The sequence below is a fragment of the Diceros bicornis genome, chromosome 7 (assembly GCF_020826845.1).
Source record: "Diceros bicornis minor isolate mBicDic1 chromosome 7, mDicBic1.mat.cur, whole genome shotgun sequence".
Classification (NCBI taxonomy): domain Eukaryota; kingdom Metazoa; phylum Chordata; class Mammalia; order Perissodactyla; family Rhinocerotidae; genus Diceros; species Diceros bicornis.
Window position 1 is genome coordinate 60,312,773 of NC_080746.1, and position 6,290 is coordinate 60,319,062.

Sequence of the window (6,290 nt, forward strand, 5' to 3'; positions counted from 1 at the left end):
AACATTCTTTCATCTCTGATTTATCTAGGACCTGCTTCCAATAAATTCTTTACAGTAAGCATTTGCAATTAAGTGCAGAGTCACTGAGCACAGATCCATAGAATCCACTATCTTGAGCACTGCAACAGCCACCACCTACAAGCCACTGATATTCAGGGTTTGACTAAATTGGCTGAGGGATGGAGAGATTTAGGTAATATAGAATTTGATCAAAATATATAAATAATATATGAGTAGGTAGACACATACAACAGCATATAAATAGATTTTATTGCTTATAAATATTTTGAGAGATCATTTTCACAGTTAACCAAACATTACAAAATTTATAGATAATAGAGAAACATTGATTATAGCTAAATTTTATTGAGTGTTTATTATTTTACTGGTGCTTATCTAAATGCCCTATCAGTATCCCGAATGGATACTTTTAACTATTCCATGGTAGGTACTTATTATTTTCATTTTCATTTTAAAGAAATGAAAAATGAAGCACAAAGATTATTAAGTAACTTGTCCAAGATATTAGAGCCAGATTCAAATCCAGGTGGTCTCTCTCTAGAGTCTTTAGTTTTGAAGTATTTTCCTGTTAAAATTTCCAGAAAAGAGACAAAGACTGGGAGATACAGGTAAAGAGAGGCAAAGCTTCTGTGGTATATAAGTGAAGACCCTCAACTCCAATTGGATCTAAGATTTATCAAGAAATCAGTATGAATGTTGATATCTTTCAAATCTGCAGTCTGTAGGACCAACGTTTCCAATTTCAATAGAATTTTCTGCAATGATGGAAATGTTCTACATCTGTACTATCCAATACAGTTGAGTTTTCAACACCAGGGACACTGACTTAACCAATCTGAACAATATTAGAACTTGTCTTTTGGGAGATCCTCCATGGATGGGTTTCATCTGACTAAATCAACTGTTAGTTGTAAAACTCTTTGCAAGTACTAGAGGGCATTCTCCTCCCTCAGGAGTAACACAGAAATGGATTTCAGAATTCCACTCCAGATACACCTTAGGACAGAGAAATCTAATTGCAGCGCAGAACATACTGAAGAAAAAGACAGGGCCTGCGTAAATGAGACTGAAAGGGAAGACCTGGAATATTTTCAAAAAGATGCTAAAGCCGCTCCTCTCTGCCTCCTCTGGGTGTTAGTTTTCTAGTTCTGCCATAACAAATTACCACAAATGTAGTGGCTTTATATATATATATATATATATATATATACATTTATTATCTTACAGTTCTGTAGCTCAGATGTCCAACATGACTCTCACTGGGCTAAAATCAAGGTCTCAGCGAGTCTGCATCCGTTTCTGAAGGAAAATTCTGTTTCCTTGCCTTTTACAACTTCTAGAGGCTACTCACATTCCTTGGCTCCTGGTCCTCTTCCTTCATCCTCACAAGTTGTGTTGAGTCTTTCTCATGCTACTTTCTCTCTACTTCTCTGCAACTGGGAAATTTTCCTCACTTTTAAGGACTCATATGATTGATTGGACCTACCAGTGTAATCCAGGATTAACTCCCCATCTCAAGGTCCTTAACTTTAATGACATCTGCAGTCTTTTTTTTGCCATGCCAGCTAACATATTCACAGGTTTCAAGAATTAGGATGTGAACACCCTTGGAAACTATTATCCTGCCTACATTGTGGGTCATTCTAAAGTTCCTTGGTAGCCAAAGTAACTTCTCCTTCCATCACCTGCTGTGAGCTCAGGTCCTTTTAGCATCCATACACTCCTAGGAATGTAGGCGGTCAGAGCTTTAAAGTCCTTAAAGAGTATCTTTTTTCCTCTGTCCCACATCATGTGGGTGGAGAAATTGAGTCTCCAATGGGATCATGTTTAAATCACAACAATTTAAGATCACAATCAAGATACACACACATATGCACATATCTGCATATCTGTGTTTATGAACAGCCCATATGGCTGTCATGTTTGTGCTTGCTAATATTTCCTTTCAGGTTATTGGCATCAGTGTTCATTACCCACATAAATGTACAATATCAAATTCTTCCTTAGCAAGGAAGCAAGTCAGCTAACTCCTTGATGTTTCCAGATGAATTCTAACCCTATTGGGTGCAGAGGTTGATTTAAGCGTTTCTTTTTCTTTTCCCCAGATATTTTAGTATATGACGGTCAGTGATAGAATTATTGCCTCAAGGGGCAGGGCCATCATTATCAATTTCTGTACCAGACTGTGAAGAAGAGTGTGTTAAAATAATATTTACGTTATTCCTTCTTATGGCTACCATCTCAATACTTATTGTCAATGATTCTAATTGAAGCTGTTTGACTTAATGAGTTCTCTTTTTGCCTAGTCAAGCCTCCATTCCACAATGTCACCGTTCAACCAAACTACTGATAACCACCAGACTTTCATCCTAACTGGGATTCCAGGAATGCCAGAGAAGGACTTCTGGATGGCCTTGCCCCTCTGTCTTCTTTACGGTACCACATTTCTGGGTAACATCATCATCCTTGTTGTCATCAAAGCTGAGCAAAGTCTCCATGAGCCCATGTATTATTTTCTGGCTATGCTAGCTGCCACTGACCTCAACCTTTCACTATCTTCCATGCCCACCATGATCAGTGTTCACTGTTTCAACTGGAACTCAGTAAGCTTTGACACCTGCATCACTCAGATGTTCTTTATCCACACCTTTGGGGGAGTGGAATCAGGTGTTCTGGTGGCCATGGCCTTTGATCACTTTGTGGCTATTCGCCTCCCTTTGCACTATGCTAGCATTCTCACTCATGGTATTATCGGCAAGATTGGAGCTGCAGTACTGCTGCTGAGTGAGGGGGCTGTACTCCCTGTGCCTTTCCTCATCAAAAGGCTACCATTTTGCCAGTCCAACATCCTCTCCCATGCATACTGCCTCTACCAAGATGCCATGAAGCTTGCCTATGCTGACACCCGTGTCAATAGCATCTATGGCCTGCTGGCTGTGATCTTCGTCATTGTACTAGATGCCTTGATGCTTCTGGTCTCTTTCTAATCCTTTCAGGCAGTATTGGGCATTTCTTCCAGGGAAGAGAGACTCAAGGCTCTCAACACCTGCCTCTCTCATATCTGTGCAGTGCTGCTCTTCTATGTGCCTCTCATTGGCATGACTCTGATTCACTGCTTTGGGATGCATTTGTCACCAGTAGTACACACACTCATGGCCAATATCTACCTGCTGCTCCCTCCTGGGCTCAATCCTGTTGTGTACAGTGTTAGGACCAAGCAGATTCGGCAGAGGATTGTCTGAGTATTTTGTGGGGGCAGGATTGGCCCTTAATGGTGTCTACGACTTCTGTGTAAATGTAATCCAGTCAGAGAAGAATATCAAATGCAACGCTTTCCAGTAGAAATTCCTGCAGTGATGAAAATGTTCTAAATTTCCATTGTTTAACACAGAAACCACTAGCCACATGTGGCTATTGAGCACTTGAAGCTTTGTTAGTGCAACCAAGGAACTGAATTTTTTAATTTTATTTAATTTTAATTAATTGAAATGTAAATTTAAAGAGTCACGTGTAACTAGTAACTACTATATTGAACTGTACAAATCTAATGGGTTTGATACACCATTGCGTGATGGTTTTGATAAAAGCAAGAATTTACCATAGTTAACTTGATAAAAATATGAACTTTTCTTTCTTATAATGAGTAACAACTTTTCAACATTTATATAGTGAAATTCACTCTTTTTGGTATATAGTTCTAGTAAGTTTTGACAAATGCATAGAATCATGTAACCACCACTGACACCAAGATGCAGACAAATTACATCACTCCTCAGAATTCTATCACGCTGACCCTTTCTAGTGAACTCTCTATTCATACCTAATCCCTGACAAGCACTGATTTGTTCTCCATGCCTATAATTCTTCTTTTTCCAGAATGTAATAGTAGTCTTCCATGTCTGGCTTCTTAGCATAATGCATTTGACATTCGCCTATGTTGTTTTATGTATTGGTATTTTATTATTTTATATTGCCATGTAGTATTTCATTGTATGCCATCATTTAACAACTTTTTCAAGAAAAATTCCCAGATTGTTTTTGCTCTATGATAATCACTCTGGTATTCAATGTTAAACATTTATTTTCTTTTGCTTATTTCTTTATTTATATGTTCTTTGAGTATTTTTAATAAAAATAAGGTGTGTACGTGCAATGGGTTGGAAGCAGGAGAGAAAAATATTAAAAAGAAAATAGCAAGTGAAAAGTATGAGAGTATGGTACATTCAGTGATCAGGAAGAATAGGGAAGTCTATATACACTTTAGATGTCAATTTTCAACCTTATTTCTGTCCAGAAGGCTTTGCCGACATGACTTTTGTTATGTTAGAGTTTCTCACACTGCACTATTATTACCTGACAGTATATCTTCCCTACTATTCTATATACTTCATAAGAATAAGGACTCTTTATTTCACTTCAACCTATCCCAAATACTTAATGTAGTTCACCATATGGTGAACACTCAATATATATTTTCTGAATTAAGGTGTGAGTAAAAACTGTACTTTTTCAAGATTTATTTCATGCTTCCTAATCTCTCTGTCTCATTTAATATTAGTAAGTCTCATTTGAAATTTCCAGAGTCACTCATTTTTGCTGAGGGAACCAGTGGAAAGGCGTGGTGTTTACATGTGAATCTGAACATTACTTGCTGTATAACTTTATGGAGTTACTTAATGTCTCTAGATACTCATTGGGATAGGCATCTTTGCTAAGTGTGCCTGATAAAGATATGATAAGAATATAGATTGGAAAATGTTTGAAGGAGGATAAAATCAGGGATTATTAGATATAGTCAGAATTTTTAATTCACTGTGTACTATGGAGAGGTGAATCCTGGTCAAAGTGAGGCTTAAACCAGATATGGGCATGCAATTGGGAATCAAGCAATCTACAGGACTGATAGATTGAGGACCATGTATTACAACCATATTTTCTGAAGATATGAATGGAAGCAGTGGACCATAGAAGGCAGCATAGCGTATTGGTTAAGAGTAAGAGCTTTGGAGTAAGATAGATATAGGCTTGAATATCAGCTCTGTAACTTGCTTACTTTTAGAAGGGTAAAGTTATTCAAAACCTCTCTGAGTTTCAATCTTCTCATCTATGAAATAACGGAGAATAATACTTAATCCGTAATGAATTTGGTAATTTAACTTGGTGATGAATAAATATGACAATGCATTTAAAGGTTATCATGCAATTCTTGGCATGTATTTTGAGTTCATCAAATGCTAGGTTAATTATGCTTAGAAAGGTAGGTGGGCTGCAGATGTCACTCAGTTAATAGGATGACTTCTCAGGAGGGGTTCTTTGGTAAGAGGAGGGAGATGAGAATGGCTGGAGGACAATAAGACCTGTTAGAAAGAGCACATATTGGAGCAGAGAACAGAGGGATGACTCTGCCCTCTCATGATCCTGCTTTGACTCCCTGGCTGAGAATCTGTAGCCTAAGGCGGGGTGAAGAGGAATGGTTGTAGTTATCTGACCCAGGCAGGCAGATTTTGAAGATACCCATTATTGTCAGCCCCCAGGGCTAGGGCTCTGCTTACAGCCCCTGATGTATGGGGTTTGCTTGGGCCTGGGAGGAGGGTTTGAAGCTGTGTCAGGGAGAGCTGTCTGAGCTGATACAGAGGAATATGTTCTTATGGGTCCCTTAAATCTTGTTCCAACCTGTACACTCACTAATGAAGATAGCTCTCTGTTGTCTGGTGACTCTACTGAGCTTTATATAAAGCCCTCACCCTTGAGAGCTGGTTTAGTCCCTGTTCTGTGAGGAGATCGAAGAGAAGTTGATGGTGTTTCCTGCTGATGTGAGCAGGTAAGAAGCGTGCATGGATGGATGGACGGGGAAGGGATTAAAGAGTGAAGAACCCTAGGAGAAGGAGGCAAGTGAGAAGAGCAATGAAATGGTGGGAGCTACAAGTAAGGTGGGATGAAGAAATGGAGGGGTGTAATGGAGCCTAGAAGAAATAGAGATAAGGAGATGGAGGATAAGAGGGAACAGAAAGAAGAAAGAAAAAAGGAGATAGGACTTAGAACTCTCTTCCTGTAGCCAAGACCTTTCAGCAATCACTCAATGTTGTTAATTGAAGCTTTCTATTATTCCAGATCTTACTACAATAGCTAACATCGAGAGAAGAAAAACAGGCATGCACAAACTTTTAAGGAACTCACACTCCAGGCAGATAAAGGAGATGACACTTGCATATACAAATTACCAATATCAGCCATACCTCATTATTAACAGTCCAATGAAAAATCCAAGC

General features: G+C 38.7%; 1 pseudogene; it reads left to right on the forward strand.

The window, feature by feature from the left end:
* The first annotated feature begins 2,310 nt into the window (after positions 1 to 2,310).
* Positions 2,311 to 3,517, forward strand: LOC131407982 (olfactory receptor 51H1-like; annotated as a pseudogene).
* The last annotated feature ends 2,773 nt before the right edge of the window (positions 3,518 to 6,290 follow it).